This window comes from Pinus tabuliformis, chromosome 7 (assembly GCF_031772625.1).
Source record: "Pinus tabuliformis cultivar Carrire ecotype Pingquan chromosome 7, CPIR1, whole genome shotgun sequence".
Taxonomy (NCBI): domain Eukaryota; kingdom Viridiplantae; phylum Streptophyta; class Pinopsida; order Pinales; family Pinaceae; genus Pinus; species Pinus tabuliformis.
Window position 1 is genome coordinate 1,307,152,145 of NC_142293.1, and position 19,907 is coordinate 1,307,172,051.

The window sequence follows — 19,907 nt, forward strand, 5'->3', positions numbered from 1 at the left end:
TTCCATCTCTTCATCATCAGCAAAGGTTGAGTATAGAGGAGCAGTCAATGCCACTATTCAGTCCATTTGGCTACAAAATTTCCTATCTAAGCTTGGTATAAGTGTCCATCATCCAACTGTTATCTGGTATGATAATCAAATTACGCAAAAGTTTTGTAGAGATCCAATGCAGTGACAACATGCCAAACATATCAAGATCCACATGCACTTCATAAAATAACTAATTCATGCTGGGATCATCGATCTTCAGTACTATCCCACTTCCGAGTAGACTATTGGTAGCTTCACCAAGACTTTCACTAAGTAGAAGTTTTGATTTATGTGAGATTTTCTCAGGGTGAATGACATGACTTCCTAGGAGTTGTCGTTTCTCTACTTTTTGCATTATATTTTGAGGGTGTGTTTTCTTCCCACTGGGTTTTCCCTCTTTCCTCTTTTCATGCATTGTATATGGGTACCTAAAATGGCCTTGTTGTCGGGACTCCTTCATTTTGTATCACACTCACCTAAGTTATGCTTAAGGGGGGTTGTTGGTGTACATGCACCTAGTTATCCTTAATTAGCTTCAGTTAAACTCTAGTTATTACATGTGATGTGTACTTGGATTTAGTTAGTTAACTCAAGTGCTTACATGTGGTGTGCACTTGGATTTAGTTAGTTAACTCGAGTGCTTACATGTGGTGTGCACGTGGATTTACTTAGTTAACTCTAGTGGTTGCATGTGGTGCATGTGCACATTAACATAACATAAAGCACACTTAGCTTTAGTTAACTTTAATTATCCATAGTTATTGCATGTACAACTAATATTAACTTAGTTTCTTTATGTATTGATTCTCAAACCAATATTGAGTAATCAAATCATTCTCGATTCCAATTTTCTTTCAATTTATTGAAAGTTTGTGTAATTATTCTTCATCGCGATCCTTATTTCTTCTCTAACAATTTTACACAGACACTACGATTTCCTTGTCATTGATTCTCGTCTGAAATCTATGTTTGTTGCAAATGCAAGCATATTGCACCAGAGTGACAAATCACTGCATCATGACTCCATCTGTTCTTTCGTCTAATATTGAATTGCAAGATTATTTACATTTAAATCCAGTTTCTACTAAGGATTTCAAGAAATGTCTGTCACACTTTGTTACGTTAACAATGCTAGGTAGCACGACTTCAGATCCCATAGAACCCCGAGAATGCATCTCCAATGCTAGACATCGTAACATGTGGACATGAGCACCCATGTATCCATCTCTTATACTAGATGTCGCAACATGTATACATGAGATATGGTGTAGAGATCTCGTCCCCACATAAATAAGAAAATGAGACAGGACACAACCATCATGATCTACGACCCACTATTTATAAATGAGCCAACAATGCTACAGAGGCCACGATGCAAAATATATCCCGGAAATGGATGTGATAATGGCCCAATCATAGGTGTTTGATAGTCACTGATGAAATGAGCCACATCCCAAGAGCCAAGGGTCACTAATCTATAATAGCCAAAACCATGACACCCTTGTTGGGTAAGGAATTTCTTAAACACTTCAAGGGGTTTGAATGGATGGATCTTGAACATCACGCATAGACATAGCCAGTAGCTTCTAGGATACTCCTCTTCTTATCCGACGCTGGAATGGAACTCATGTGAAAATATTTCCACGTAGGCCTTTACATAACATAGATAGGAAGGTCTTCAGATAATGCAACAACACATGATTCGCAATGTTGTAATCTCATACTATAATATCATATCCATGTTGCCTATAGTCCAAATCGCATACCCAGTGATTCAAACTCTGAAATACACTGCAAAATTTGGGCAATTTACACAACACAACTTAGAAACCGCCCACCCCACTCAGCACCAGGGAGCTGCAACAAATATTAAATCATGGTGGAAAAACAAGAGAATTAAAACAAAAAGATACAACACACATAAATCTTTCTATTCTACTTATTTACATAGGGTGATTAACTATCAAGCTCTACGTTTCATGGGCCCTCCCTTTATACAAAGAAAGAAAACATAGTTACAATAAAAATAGAAAATATTCACAAACAAAAAACTATTTTGAAATAACAAATATAATACATATATGTAGATGGATTGACATCCAACTAGTTCTAACATTATATATAGAAGTTGAAAATATCTCTCAACAAGCACTTACAAATCTCAAACCAACTCGAAACTCTGCGTTAAAACTTTATCTTCCAAGTGAGTTGCTTTATCTTCCAAATGAGTTGAAGATTACCCATCCCAAGTGGATATGAAGGAACCCCATGCAATATATTTTTCGAGAGAAATTCCTCTCTTTGTGTCTTCAATCTTGATGTTGGCACTATGTTGTCTTTAAAATTCACAAAATAAAGAATATATACGATACGAGAAGCACAACACTTAGTGCCAACTTTAGCGCTCACCCTCTTTCTTTAAAGTTTTGGTCTTTGCAAATGCGTTAGATGTCGTCAAGCCCATGAGTTGAAGCGAGCAAGCCCATGTGTGACGGATGCCTGTATTGACCAAATCGAGCATGTGCGATGACATGGGGCAACATTCAGTTATGTGTGACCGAGTTGTAGCGGGCATGCCCATTACGATGAGCGCCTGTACTAACAAAATAAGGTGGATATGCGACTTGGTGAGAGCATCAGGTGAGGATGACTGAGCTGGTGTGAACCCACAGTGGGTGGGTGAGACATGTGGGCGTCAGGTGAGTCGTGCGGTTAGGATATTCATGCGGTTGGACGAGTTATGCGGTTCGGCAAGTCGGGTGAGCACGTGGCAGACCCAAGTGACTTAAGTGACCCATGGTGGAGTGCAACGAGTTTTTATAAGAGTTGGTCGACTTATTTATATGTTGGGTTGATGTATATTTATGAGAAGGTTGACGTATGTTTATGAGTAGGCTGATGTATGTTTATGAGCAGGTCGACATTATACATTTAGTGGGCCGACCTTTGGAGGATAAGAAAGGTCATGTCCCTTCAGTCACCATGGCATGGAAGCATGGGTATATATTGAGGAGATCTTGTTGACATTGGATCATCGAACTCGACATGGGTGAATCGTAGAACACAGTGCGAAGAATAAATCTGAGCGTAGAAAAACAAAGCATAAACGGTGGGCAGCGAAGGTTGAAAGGCTAAGAGTTGCAGGCGAGTCGGGTCGAGCTACGGGTAGGTTGTAGCGGTTGGGTCAAGTTGGGCAGAATAATAGGATGTGTAGGTCATGCATCCACGTCGACGAGCAGGAAAAATAGTTACGTGCAGAGTTTTAGTAGACAGTTTGGGTGAACGTGGCAAATGTGTTGTGGCAGGGAGACAAGGCTTCGAGTAAACAGTCGTGTGTGGAATTTGGTACGCAGTCTGGGTATTGAAATAGTTGGCAGTGTTTGGTGTTCCACTATGAGAAGGTCACATGTAGGGTATAGCTAGTAGCATAATAGGGTGACACGAACACCAAATGAAGTGTGTAGAATTCATGTGGATGTTGAACGTGGGTAGTACAAATTACGCTGAAATAAAACTTGGGGTTTCCAAGCGTGCAGGTGTGGGAAATAACAACGAAAATGTTGCATGACTACAACACGAGCTTTGGGTATTTGTCTAAGTGTGTAGGCTGATGGTGGCTACATGACTTAGCAACAAAATTGTAAATTTGTACACTTTTTATATTATTGAAGATTGTATTATTACTCACACTAGCAGACTTTGCGGGAGTTGCTCCTCCCAAGAATAAGTGTGTTATACTTGTATGGTTATTTATTTATGCTGCATAATGATGATGAAATATAATCTAAGTAAATGTTATTCTACAAGATTTTTAACACTTTATTGGAAAATTCACTAAGTGTTAAAGTTAAGCGTAGTCCATACACTCTAGTATTGGTCAAAAGAAAAAGTGTAGTGGTGTCACACCCACTATAGGTTGGTTGAAAGAATATCATAGGTATAGGGTGGTGACTAGATGGTATCAGATCCCTCTTTATGTGGGGCTTTGGAGATTGAATATTGTGAAGTAGAGATACGACAATAGGGTTTCAGTTGGTATTGAAGCTTGAGCACTTAGGTGCGACATAGTTGAGCAGGGGTGAAACCTTGTACTTGGGCCAAGCTAAATGACAAGACATGGAAAGTTGGGAATAATGCCATGGGAGGCTCTTTCAGACCTTATATGGGTTAAGGCATATGAAATAAGAGAACGCACGGATTCATGATGAACTTGAAGTCTTGAAAGAGAATGTTATTTGGGGAACTTCTTCTACTTGGTTGGGAAATGGGGTAGGATGTAGATGTAGATTGCAATGAAGAAGAAAAAGTCGTGATATATGAGGATGTTGTAGGTGTGACAATGATGGAGGAAGAACTTGAGGCATGACTGATTTCCCAAGTTGGACCAAGATTGTACATGTTGCAGACATTGATGGATGAAGGCATTCACATGGAGGAGTCTCACAATGAAGTGAGTATTGTTATTACTTGTGTTTCATTGGAGATTTTGGAGCATGGGCCATATGCAGGGATGGGAAATGGTAGTTTTCCAATGTGATGGACAACCTTACCATGGATTACTAGGATGAGACCTCGTGCATTGAGGGAAGGAACATTGGTTGTTTTAGAACTTGTTGGGGGAATTTGTGACCTTATGGTAGAAGGTGAAAATTCTTGTGGCAAGGGAGGAACATGATTATCGTTGTGATGGATGAGTCATGCTTAGCCATATGGAGAATTGGTTAAGTGCGAGGCATGGCTCATGGATATGATACTTGGTTGGACTTCTTCATGGCTAAGACCAAGAGGCAGTATTGGTGGACCTTTAGTGGGGGAGACAATGATGATGGAATGAACCTATGATATGACTATATGAGGTTTGAGTGACAGAGGGCACTAAACCTAGTTGAGGATGAGGATTTGATGAGTCTTCTCAGGTAGACAACATGGGAAACTACAGTCATGGACATCGAGTTGGATAGATGAAGCATGGCATACTTTGTGCAGGGACATTATGCAAGAGCACTTATAGCGATGTTACTAGGCGCATCCTAGGAGGAGTGTCAAGGAATGGATGTTGTGTGGATCGAATTGCTAATGTGGCATGGAGATACTTTACAGTTGAGGTAATACGGATGTTGTGCGCCTTTGTAAAACAAGGCCATGGTTGGTTTATGGGCAACCTATGAGAGTATTCATACCACATAGAGTGCATAGATATCTTGTAGTGGAACTTGAGGCTAAGACGGGTATGTTTGCCAAAATGTTGGATGGAGATGATTCATGGGAGCTCATGAGGACTTGAGAGATTTGCAGCTAATGGAAAATTCATATTATAGCGGCCTTGGAGTATCTAATTCATTGAGGAGTTGAGGTCATAGGTGCACCTGACTATGATGTATTATGGGATGCATACCTTTGGGAACATTTATGGGGTGTGTTCATGGGGAGTGACTCGATGGATGTGATAGAGACAAGACACCTTGGAGTTGATGGAGTTGCAGCGATGAGGATGCCTTGGTGGTAGTACTTGGGCATGGGTGGATTTGAGACTTAACCACATTTGATAGACATGGTTATTGATTAGTCTATGACAATAGGTAGCACGTGAAAGGGATGATGAGGTAGGTGTAGACTTGGCCCTTTGACAGATTTGATGGATGGCATATTGCAGATGAGATGGATATTTCTTCATGGACCTGGATATGGCACATTGAGAGTTGGATTGATGGGAGGATATCTTGACCGATTATGGGAAGGAGCCTCTCACACATGGATGATTATGCTTGGATAGATGCGAATGATTGATATAAAGCACATCGACACCAACATCATGGACAACATGTTTCAGATGAGATGGAGACCACTTCATGGACCTAAACATGGCTTACTCACATTTTTATGGAGATGCAAGATTCCTTAATCGAGTTGAGGCAGTGACAGGATGTTGGAGAAATGACCGATCATGGCATGACAAGGTGAGTTCTCATTATTTGTGCTTGATGGTTGGACTGGTCACCCGACTAGTATGAGTCAGGGGGTCCAGAAGTGTACGGAGATGTGTTCTATTTTAGCTGGAGTATCATGGCAATGGTTCACATGATGACGATACATGATGAGTTGATACGATATACATTGTACTGAGTGCATGTAGCTTGAGTTGGAGGGGCCAACCTTCCATGATGAGGCAACATGTGTAGATTGTGATAGGTATTGTTGATGATCATGGATTGAGGGGATGTGCCCATGTACATGAAGTTATGAACCTTGATGGTTTGTGTGATGACAAAGTGAAGGTGGGAAACATGGATATTTTTTATGTTGGAGCTAGCAACACTTTGTGACATATGATGGAGTTGTCGAGGACGATAACCTTATTTAGAGTGGGGAAGGATGTCAATCCCACGAGTTGAAGCAAGTGCACCCATGTGCGATGTGCTCCCGTATTGACCAACTTGGGCATGTGCGATGAAACAGGGCGAAATTCGGTTATGTGCGACCGAGTTATAGCGGGCGCACCCATGTGCAATGGGCACCCATACTAACCAACTCAGGTGGATGTGCGACTTGGTGAGCGCATCGGGCAAGGGCGACTAGGTGGGCATGCGCCCATAGTAGGCGGGAAAGATGTGTGGGCATTGGGTGAGTCGTGTGGTTGGGCGAGTCGTGCGGTTGGATGAGTTGTGCGATTGGGCAAGTCAGGTGAGCAGGTGTCCGATCCTAGCGACCCGAGGGACCCATTGGTGGAGTGCGGTGATTTTTTATAAGTGTTAGGTGACTTATTTATATGTTGGGCCGAGATATTTTTATGAGAGAGCTGATGTATGTTTATGAGCAGGTCGACATTATATATTTAGTGGGTCGACCATTGGAGGAGCCAAAAGGTCGTTTTCCTTAGGTCACCATGGCGTGGAAGCATGGGTATATATGGAGGAGAGTTTGTTGACATCGGATCATCGAACTCAACTTGGGTGAATCATAGAACGCAGTGAGAAGGAGAAGTCTGAGCACAAAATAGCAAAGCAGAACCAGTGGGCAGCGAAGGTCGAAAGGTCGAGAGTTGCAAGTGGGTCGGGTTGAGTTGTTGGTAGGCTGTAGCGGCCAAGTCAGGTTGGGTGGACTGAAAGGATGTGTGGTTCATGTGCCCGCGTCGACAAGCAGGCAGAATAGGTGTGTACAGACTTTCAGTGGACAGTTAGTGTGGATGTTGCAAATGTGTTGCGGCAAGTACACACGGGTCCGGGTAAACAGTTGTGTGCAGAGTTTGGTATGCAATCCGGGTATTGACACTGTGGGCGGTGTTTGGTGTTCTGATGCACGTAGGCCACATGCAGGGTATAACAGGTAGCACGATAAGGCAACATGACCGCCAAACAAAGTGTGTAAAATTCAGGTGGGCAGTCCAACTTGTGCTGAAACAGAACTTGGGGTTTCCAAGTGTGTAGGTGTGGGTAGGAGCAGTGGCAGTGTTGCAGAATTGTGACACGAGCTTTGGATATTTGTCTAAGTGTGCAAGCCAATGGTGGCTGCACAACTTAGCAACAAAATTGTAAATTTGTACACTTTGTATATTATTGAAGATTGTATTATTACTGACACAAGCATACTTTACAGGAGTTTCCCCTCCTAAGTATAAGTGCGGTATACTTGTATGGTTATTGATTTCTGCTGCATAATGATGATGAAATATAATTGAAGTAAATATCATTATGCTGCATTGTTAACACTTGATTGGAAAATTGACTAAGTGTTGAAGTTAGGTGTAGTCCATACGCTCTAGTATTGGTGAAAAGAAAAAGTATAGTGGTGTCCCACCAGCTATACGTTGGTTGGAACACTACTACAAGTATAAAACAATGACAAATATCATGACGATGTCATGTGATTAGAGGTTCTATTTCAATGTTGACAATTACATAATTGCATTATGCCTTAACAAGAACTGCATGCAAGCTAAATATCTTTTGGGTTAGCAAATATTGTAAAGTAAAATAAAAAATCAAAATCAAAATTTGAAATAATATGAATTGATTTATTAACGAAAAACCTTATATTTATTATATTGATTTATTGAACGAGGCACCTACATTATTTAAGTCATTAATTTAAAATTTCGAAAATTCATAATCTATCACAATCCAAAGATTTCGAATAATCATATAACTCGACTTGTATTTGAATTTTGCAAATTTATTTAAAAAATATTTTAGTAAAAAACTAAAATCAACTTAGAAACCTGCGTTTTTGGTTGGCATTTGTGATAAGGTAAACAATATTAAAAGTCATTTTCTTCGACAATTTGAATGTTAACCAATATTAAAACTCATAATCTTTTACCATTTAAACTTTGTAGATTGAAATATTTTGCATAAGGACATCATAAGTTGTGCAAATCATTTTCCCATCTTTTGAAGTGCTTCACAAAATGAGTATAGACATTCGTAATTCTCATTGATTTGTTTTATGATGATGCTCGGATAATAATACATTTTCATTTTTCTGGTATAAGAAGTATATTGATATAATTTTGTTATCAATATAATATGGTTTTTCCGTCGAAAGAAAATTAGTATGCATTTTAATATTGAAAATTAAATTTTTAATATACCTTATATATATATATTTTTTATGGTTTATTAATAATATATTTATAAAATTATTTATTGTTAATATATATATGTTTACTAGGTATAGAGTATATGGTGATAGGATGTTTTGTTAAGAGAATTTTTTGTGTAAGGGTCACCAGTTTGAAATTTCATGGGAAAAAGTCCAATCATGCTGAGGGTTGGTGTGGCTCATGCTAAGTGCAATCCATGAGTGATATTGAGCCACAAATTAGATGTGTTAGTCATCTCAAGAACCACATAACCTAGTAAACAAAATAAAATATTGTCATATATAATTAAAATTGTTTATAATGTTTTTATTATTTTTAGAAGACAAAGTATATTATTAGATAAACCAGCAAAACTTCAGTTTAACTTTAAATTTACCAAGTGTAGAGAGGAATTAAATCTCTTAAGATAAAAACCTCTTCTTCAGCAAAAAACATGAGAAAGCATTTGCACTTTTAGAAATTTGATTCATCAAGATCCTTGATAAATCTAGAGTTAAAATTGATTTGTTATGATTCTTAATAATATCATTTATATTTATATAAATTTAAGAAAAATATTCTTATTTTTAATTTTATTAAGGCGACACACACACATATATATATATCACAAATTGTGTTCACATGTTGTATAATTGTTTGAATTTAATGTTTGAATGTAATATGGATAGCATTGATGATATAGATAGATAGACAAATAGATCTATAACTTAGAAAAAAATATTGTAAATATTGAATTTTGATATGGCTATTATTTAAATTCATACATATATAAACTTATGAAGTATAATGGTTATTAATAAGAATCATTATTATAATCTATAGTGTCAGATGAATCTCTCTCTCTCTCTCTCTCTCTCTCTCTCTCTCTCTATATATATATATATATATATATATATATATATATATATGTGATATGTATATTACGATATGTTGAAACGCTATTGCTTAAGTCTCGTCATCCAAAATTTGGTGCTCCACAACCACTTCGATCCCCTCAATTACTTTGAGTAGGGCTTCATATTTTTTGTGGTAAAGCTCAATTTATGTAGAATACCTTATTGATGAGTCCTTTTTTCCTCTATGATATGCCTAATAAAATATACAGTGTGCCATCATAGTTCAACTATCTTAAAATAATTAGTGTCCCTACTCTTAGAAACTATTAATTCTAGACACCAATTTGAGACCTTGACATCAACAATATTAATTGAGTATTATTTTTCTTTTCTCTAATCAAATTTTGAATCACTTCAAATTCCTCCTTGATTGATGTAGAAAACTTCCTATAGTATTCCATTGTTGCATCCATGACATCCACTTTTGCTATAGCTTGTTTTCTATTGAAAAGAGTTTTCAATTTCCCTTTTAGAAATCATGGGCCTTCCCTCTTGAGCTACATTGAACTTACCTACACATTGTGTGTTTTTATTCCAATTGATTTCCATTCATTTGCACTAAGTAGCTCCCCCCACTTTGATTTCCATAACTTTTGGATATTATAAACCAACAAGTATGAGCTCTATAGATTCATTATCACCTAGTACACTAATGTCACCAACCACAAAATTCAAATTAAAATGAATCTACCCTCTACTAGTTGACCATCAAAGAAGAGGTGAATATTCCTCCCCCTACTTGGCAATACCGAAGTATATCCAAGTCCATCTGAGAAGCAAAGAAGAAACATAGAAGAAACCAACCTACACTAGATCCAACTTCTGGCTTTGTACTATTTGCATGTTTTTTTAAAGAACTTTCCCATCAACCTCATAATTTGTTCAAGGTGTGGACTGATTCTAAACAACAGTGGAATTAAACACCAAAATGAAAAGTGAAATGGTCATGGAATTCATCATCCCTCACTGCTCCTTTGCATGTGCAATCAATAATCAACCCATTGCCACCTTCCTGTCAACTCTATAGGAATCAAATCCATCCATAAGCGTGCCCCATATCACCGTATCTAGGTAAATAATTTATATTAAAATAATAAACTATTTAAGTAAATTGTTCAATTTTATGTTTAAAAGTTAAAAATATTAATATTAAAATAATTAAATTTTTATGTATATTGTTTAGATATTATATAATAACTTTTGACTACTTATGAGTTTGATTCCTTTAGACAACCCAAAACCAAGAGGCATGACAAGAGTGCAAGTCCAATTCCACCAATGAGTTATTTAGGTGGTCAATTTTTATCTACACATGATTTTATTGTCACACTTTGAGGGTAGGATAGGATATGCTAGGCTAGTATGCCTTATTATTGTAGACATCTTCTCATTTAGGAAAATTCTATAGGATGTTTACCTAAGGAGTCAATTGTGTTGGCTTTGATGTCAACAAGTTTTGATGTAAATAACATCAAACATCATAGGTTGATGTTATTTAATAGTGATTTGCAATGTCAAGTAATTAAAAGTATCTTATTAGAGAAAGTTCAAAAAAAATTAAAGTATGCCAGCCAATATTGCTTACTACTTTCATAATAAATAGGAGTGGATGAACATTATTAAGGAATCTAGAATAAAATAATGAACTAATCATGATTGACAATAATAATGAAATGAAGATGATTATATACTATCAAAAGCATTAACTATGAAGTTCTATGTTAAATGGGTTTATTCCACCTTGCATTCATTGACATACAATATATAAAATTGTTTTCTTAATTTTTTCTAACTATAAATTGACGGTAGATGCCTAATCACTAGCTATAGTTCCTAATGTTAATTAGGTATTTATTCTTGCAACTCTTGGTCCCTGTGACTTTACATTACTAGATACCCATTTTTCCTATGTTAAGTCATTAGAGACAAGTAACATAAATATGGCTTCACCCAAGTGAGTCTAGAGTGCATTAAGTTGTAGGTTTCAAACCTAGTTAGAACCTCTAGCTACTAGTGGATATCTAGGTAGTGATATATATATATATATATATATATTCTTTTTTTAAAGCTGATATGGTTATTCACATTTCAAATGTTAACTAATAATGAGGACAATGATCATTGACTATTTTCTATAAATGTGGGTTGGTCTATGACTATTTTTCAAAAACAATCATGACACTTAAAATAATCCACTTTTCGTTTAAAAGGAGATGGAGCTTCACTTCTTCCCTAATTACTTACTTCTAGAAAAACTCTTAACTTATCATAAACCATTTATAATATTATTCTCAAACTAAAAAATAATTTCATCAAAAAATTTAACCATAAGAAAATAAACATAACATATAAACTTAATCACATGCATAATACTTAAAATTACATAACTTATAAATTATGATATAATAACACTCAAATAAGAATATTGTTTTTAAATTATATAATAATATTTATTTTTTTATTTTATTTTTTGGTTGTAAGATAGGAATATAACTTTGTTTTTTTTGGAAAAATTTTACAAATAAAAATATGTTTAAGAATTATATATATACTTTTATATATATATATATATATATATAAATGAATTGAAATAATTTAATTTTAAAAATAAAATATAATTCTTTTACAATAATTTGCAATTATTTTTTCAATTACTAATTCCTCTTTATGTCATTTCAATTCTATATGAATTTCAAATCGAAATAATCATTAAAATATTGAATAGACTCATTATAACATTATGTTTTCGTAGGAACATGTAATTGTTGATTTATTTTTATCTAACATTATTTTATTTAAAAAGATTCATTTAAATTTTATTATATAAAACTATTTATTTTAAAAATTAAATATTTTTAAAAAATACAATGAGGTATTTTAAGCTTCGCATTTTAAAATTCACATAATTTTTAAGCTTCAAAATAAATATATATGTTTAAAGTTTTCTTTATTATCTTTACTATCTTTAAATTTAATAATATTATAATAATTTTATAACACTTTTAAACTTTAAAATATTATGATAATCTTCTTTTAAAAAATCAATCATATTATATATATATATATATATATATATATATATATATATATATATACTAAAAAATTGGAGATGAAATTCTATATATAAATATATTAAATAATATATACAATAAAAATGTTATTTAATTATCCCTCTACCATACCTTTTGCGAGGCCTGGCATGTTTTTTTTACTGAAAGCTTTTTAGATGAAAAGATGAATAATATTCCCCTTGGATTGCATTGAGGAAATAAACAATCAATTCAAAGTATTACTAACCCTATTTCAATAAATAACACAATAGACCGTAACCTTCGAGCCACTTATACCACACTTCTCTTCTATATCCATCACCTTTCAATTGAATACTATCACCATAATCTGGGTTAAATGAAGAAGAAATGTCATCGTGGTATTTATTTCTCCCTCCTCAACATAATCATGACACACCACTTCCCCCATATGAAATTCCCACCACACTTACATTATTTAGAGCACAAATCGTTGGAGCTCATATAGATCAGGAGTATAACAGTATAACAGATTGGAACTCAACATTGCCTATTTTTTTTTTTTTTAGATTACCTTTTTTTATTTTTTAGATAACTAAAGATCAATGATACATAAGGAGAACAAGAATGTATTGTCATCCCTATTTTAGTAACTAACATTTTTCTTGGATGAAGTTAAATTATACTTATTGATAAAACATACATATACATTAGAGAATTGGTTTTCCATGATCTACCACTTAAACAGACTATACAAGTAGCAAAACCTAACTTTTAGCAATCTAATTTTGAAATACAAAATCATATGCAAAAGTTGAAAATGTTCCCACCCATCAGTAGATGTTATCTAACCAACCATGATTATTTATCTTAAATACTAATAACCAAAAATAGAAATTGATTTAATAGAAAGAGAGCATGGGGCTGAAAGGATTTTGAAGGCCCCACCACTATGGCTTCAGTTCCACGCTGAGAAGAGCCACCTAGGTCTGGTGTAGGGTTAAATTGGTCCTCAATCCTCTTCATACACCAACCTATGATATTCATATACACATAGACTTCATCTATCATTAGAAGGATCTCCCCGTAAGCTTCATTATGGTCTTGTAGAACATAAGCCAACAATGTCTTCATATACTAGTATAGATCGACAATATGCATGTATTTTTTTTTCTACCTCTTCCATGACCCATGTTCATATCCAAAAGGTTACCTAAGATCAAAGGGGATTTAGTGTGAGATAAATACCATAACACATGCATTCATATAGGGGAATGTATATTGAGGAAAAAATGACATAATATATTTAGCATATAATAGGGGGTAAAGGGTTTGTATATGTTGTGTATAAAAAATGGATCTCAAAGTTAATGAAAAAATATAAAGGGAGATTAAAAAATATTACTGAAAAAATGCATACCTACAATATGTAGTGAAATTACGGGTTTTTTAAATTGGGAAGGTGTATTATGTTCTTAAATAAAGAATTTTTAGAGGTATTTTACAATATGTAGTCAAACTAAGGGTATCTCTTAGTATGCCATAAATGCACGTGATATGTCATAGGTTCATTGAGTGAAGCCCATGTGCCTAAGATAGGATGTCTATGTCTAATAATAAGGCACAATCTCTAGTGATATCTCTCTCTAACTCAACAAGCTTAGCCTATATAATCTATGGCATGTGCTCATGGTAGTTTCAAGCAAATATTTCACATTTTCATTAGCACATGTTTCCCATATACTTTGATAATATTTAACAGCTTATGAGAAATATCTCATTGTGTTGGCATGGATAATTCCATACTCCAAAAGAACTAATGACTATTGTGACCCAGCAGGGGTGAGTCTATAGCTAGAAATGAAAAACCCCGAGACAAGTCTAGGAAGATGACAAGTTGAGCAAGACACCACTTAGATGGGAAACAATAGATAAAGGCGGATATGGAATATTTGATAAATGCCAAATACTAATATATTGAAATCTAGCATGCTCAGAGGATAAATAAAAAAAGAAAAGGAAAAGGTAGCACTTTGTTGAAAGATCTTGGAATAAACTTTAGGGTATTCACTTCATGCAACTTTAACAAGAATGTCTAGAGATATAAATGCCACATGATATGATGAATAAATTTCCATCTGTGAACTATGATAACATTCTAAACCTCTTAATCCCTGCAAGAAATCATGATAATCAAGTGTGAAAGGATATCATAAGATAATTCCCACGAGTAGCTCCAAATAATGAAAACCATATATGGTTACAATTAGTATCTTCAACCTAATATTAATTACACATTACCATAAAATTCAGAATCATGCAGCATCAAAATAAAGTAATGGCACACAATGTGTTGTGCTTTGTAATAATTACCACCTTTCATATTTGATGACGGTACAATGGTATGTCCACAACTATACATGTTTGGTGGTGTCGATACCATGCACCCTCTCACTTGATGCCTCTTGTATCTCCTCATCTAGAGGTATTTTGGTAACTAACATTACATAGAAAGTAATGAATAGATTGAAATGTTGGTCCACATACACTACACTTCTTCACCGAATGAGTTGGTTATATATTAGACTCATTATCATGAGACATATTCTAATTCACTTAGGTATTTGACATGGTTTTATCACTTGAGTAATGATACGTATCAACTCAATTTCATTTGTAGTTCTCCTAAATTGCATGACCTCCCCTTTTTCCAAACTTGAGAGGGGTCTTAGAAAAATATGTCATTTATCCACTATCCTCTTGCTCTTATAAGTAAAATGACCTAGCATATCCCTAAGGGGAACCTCTAGGAATGGAATCCTAAAAGGAATTAACATGGTTAGCTATTGTAATGCCACCCATCTTCTTTTTGTTGACAATATACTAACCATCTATTAATCATCTAGTAGAGTGGTTGAGAAACGTTGAGAGATCATGGAATTCTTTTATTATGTCTCTAAAATGTAGATAAATATTTATAGGTAGTCAATTTTTTTCTAGGGTCTATCCAAGACTAAAAAGTATCAAAGATCACATTTTTTTCATAGTAGGTAAGGAATCTATATGCTAGTTTAAAATACCTAAGTTTTCATTCGAAACCCATTTTATATAAGAAAGGTGAATGGGTAGTGGTTACTAGTCAAAGGGGGGAAAATGTGTGATACCTATTATAACATATGCCCATCCAAAGTGGTAAACTTGTTTTGGTTAATGTGGATCCTAAAGAGACACCCATACATTGGATGTTCTTTGAATGGATTTTAAAAGTCTCTTGGACGAAATTTGACAATAATTATTTAGATTTACTTACTTTGGAGAAGTTGAAAAGAAAGGGGTGGTGTTAGCCTCCTAAAAAATCGTACTATCCCAAAATATCTAGGTGGATGGAGTATTAAGATGATTTTTATTTTTTTAAAGGATCTTGTAACTAAGAATATTTAGAGGTTCATTCAAGGATATGGTCTTTTGGATCATTTCACAAATGAAAATTACATATCTCTCTACTCAATAAAGGACTAGATCAATATACTAATCAAAAGGTATCAAAATTATTCCATCATTAAAAATAAATAATTTCAACATCGCCCTAATTGGTAATTATTTTGTTTGTAAAATTGGAAGTTGGATAAAATAACGACAGGAATAAATGCTTGGAATAGATGTAATTACCTACACAAGATCCTATCACATTATATTATTTAGATGAAAAATTAAAGGATTTCATTCTTTGATGAAAACTTCTTAAGGAAAGATAGATAGAGGGCTGAAACATTGGTTAACTTGGAGAAAAAGTAATCCTTAAAAAGAAGACGAAACCACTTCGGAACTACACTCAAAGTTGAGAAGAATTTTTTGAAACTAAAATTATGAAGAGGATTATGTTTTCTGGTCCATCAACCTTATTAGTAATTATAAACCAACAATAATTTATAAATATGTATCATTGGTTGGCATTGGTACGCTATAGATTTGATGTTGGAAAAAACTTTAGAAACTTAAATGCTTAGCTATAAGAAACATACTTATATTGATACTTTTAAGTAATACATATTTAGCATATGAGATTCTATTAAAAAAAGATATGAAAGTCCAAGAATACATTGTTTTTATATGATATAAAATGAAACCAATTCCCAAATTATTTTATTGTGCAACTCTATGAAAGAGGTGTAACTATAATCAAAATAAGTGAGAAATCTAAAAAGTGATTGAAGAGGAACTATAATTAAAGAATCACATAGATTTTGGTGTTCAAAAATGAAAACCTAAATATGTAAATCTCCCCTTCTTAAATGTAAGCTGTTTAAGGAAAATTTTCGTTATACCTGTACAATATGCAATGAAAACTATAAATATCATCAATTCTTTCCTTAAAAAAAAATATTTTCATTTTCCAAGGTACATCTCCCATGAAACCATAAATAAAGAAATGACATGGGATTCTTTTAATGGTATCTCTCTCGCAAACCACCCTCAGAAGAGAAGTTGGCTGAATTTCTCATCTCTATGCTAGTCACGATACATTTTTCTTTACTAGTATAGTATATGAAATGAAACAAACAATTCTATGAATTAATGCCACTCAAAAAGAGGTGTAACTATGATCAAAATAAGTGAGAAATCTAAAAAATTATTGAAGAGGAACTATCATTAAAGAATCACATAGATTTTGGTGTTCAAACATGAAAACCTTGAAATGTAAATCTCCCCTTCTTAAATGTAAGTTGTTTAAGGAAAAAATTCATTATACCTCTACAATATCCAATAAAAACTATAAAATATCATCAATTATTTCCTTAACAAACAAATATTTTCATTTTCCAAAGTACATCTCCAATGAAATCATAAATAAAGAAATGCCATGGGATTTTTTTAATGGTATCACTCAGGCAAACCACTCTTAGAAGATAAGTTGGGTGAATTTCTCATCTCTAAGCTAGTCACAATACATTTTTCTTTACTAGTATAGTATAGGAAATGAAACAACAATTCTATGAATTAATGCCACTCAGAAAGAGGTGTAACTATAATTAAAATAAGTGAGAAATCTAAAAAATGATTGAAGAGGAACTATCATTAAAGAATCACATAAATTTTGGTGTTCAAACATGAAAACTTTGAAATGTAAATTTCCCCTTCTTAAATGTAAGTTGTTTAAGGAAAAATTTCATTATACCTCTACAATATGCAATGAAAACTATAAATATCATCAATTCTTTCCTTCACAAAAAAATATTTTCATTTTCCAAAGTACATCTCCCATAAAATCATAAATAAAGAAATTTCATGAGATTTTTTCAATGGTATCTCTCACGCAAACCACTCTTAGAAGAGAAGTTGGGTTAATTTCTCATCTCTATGTTAGTCATGATACATTTTTCTTTACTAGTATAGTATAGTATAGGAAATGAAACAAACAATTCTATGAATTAATGCCACTCAAACTTGTGTTAATGTTGGTTCTAGAAAATGGATTTAGTCACCTTCAAGTCTATCGTGATTTTGGGGTTCGTACTTCAATGGATAAATAAGAATTATCTTCGTAGAATTGTGTTCTACGCCATTTATCTAATATTATGAATAGAAAATCATCTTTATCTTATATCACTTCTAATCAGGTCTATAAGGAAATTAATAAGTTAACAAAAACGATATATGAAAAGATTATATATATATATATATATGGAAGTAATGAATAAAGCTAAATTTAGATTATTGTTATGATGATGATGTCGGATTTGGGCATATGAGGAGGATTCAAATCGGCTGTTGTTACAATTCTTATGTTTGCGATCAGCTTCGGCCTCTCTTAATACTTAATAAACGTCACACAGACCTCTGATCGCATGCAGACAGCAGCGCACCATGCAGCAAGGTTGGAGCGATTTTACACCAAGCCCTCGTGCTGATCTGCAAAATAAAAAACTATGCAAGTTTTTCTAGTGAATTGGCGCGATTTTCTCGCTGACACACGTGAATCGGCACTATTCCGTGCCCAAACCATGTGACACTTTTGACTCAGGCGCGTCAGGCAGATTCTTCACTTAGCATATAGGTTCCTCCATCCTGTAGCTATGATACCATGTTAAAAAGTGATGTTTGAATTAATAAAAAAATAGCCACTGGTCAGCTCTACGATAGAGAGTCTAAACCAGGAGAGTTTGGCTCTGCAGAATGCTCTATATTGTCCATGTACATCACACATTAAATAGCAATCATGGATTTAGGGAAGCTAGAACCATACCCTAGGAAATAGAAACTAATTCATATCCTCAGGTACTGTGAACCAATTCACTATTCTAGGATATTATTCATTATCTCTAACACTCCCCCTTAATGGAGAAGGGGTTCACAAATATGCCTAACATATCCCTAAACATTTCAAACTTAATTTTTCCAAGAGACTTAATGAAAATGTCTACAACATTATCACATGTATTACAATATACAAGATGGATTTCTTTTGATTGCACTTTCTCCCTGACAAAGTGGAATTGTGTATCAATGTGTTTAGTGTTCTTGTGAAACACCAGATTATCAGTAAGTTTGATTGAACTTTAATTGTCGCATCTGATTATTGTTGCATCTTTTTATTCTTCCCCAACATCCTGGAGAAGTCTCCGCAACCAAACTCCCTCACATGTCGCTGTGCACATGGCTTGATACTCTACTTCTGCTGAAGACAAGGAAACTGTGTTCTGTTTCTTGCTTCTCCATGTAATCACCCCGAATCCAAAGCTGAATGCATAGCCTGTTATGGATCTATGGTTGTCTACATTTCCAGCCCACTCGAAATCTGTGAACCCTATCAATCTAACATCAGAGGAATTAGTATAAATAATACCATAGTCTATAGTACCTTGTAGATACCTCAAAACTCATTTTGCTACATTCCAATGACTCTCAAGTGGCTTGGACATGTATTGACTTAGCACACTGACTACATAAGCCAAATCTGGTCTAGTAGTGGTTAGGTAGATTAAGCTCTCAACCAGATGTCTGTAAAGTGTCGCATTTGCCTCTTTAGAGCCATCCTCACTCTCAAGTTTAATGTTCTACTGTAGTGGTACTGTTGCAGCCTTACACTGATCCATCCTAAATCTTTGCAGTAGACCTTTGACATACTTACCCTGGGACAAATTTTTTTGTCTTGAATCTCTCCAAATCTGAAGACCCAAACAGTATCTTAATTCACCAAGATCTTTCATTTCGAACACCTGTGACCTTTGTTACTTGATTTCTTTAATTAGAGAAATAGCAACACCTGTAATAATTAAATCATCTACATACAAATAAATCAACACTATGCGCCCCTATTAATCTTTCGTGGTATACAGATTAGGGTCATTTTTA

At 34.4% G+C, this 19,907-nt stretch overlaps 1 pseudogene; it reads left to right on the plus strand.

Annotated features, from left to right (window-relative positions):
- The first annotated feature begins 2,561 nt into the window (after positions 1-2,561).
- The window catches only part of LOC149252326 (magnesium-chelatase subunit ChlH, chloroplastic-like), a 32,024-nt pseudogene continuing 14,678 nt past the window's right edge, over positions 2,562-19,907 (plus strand).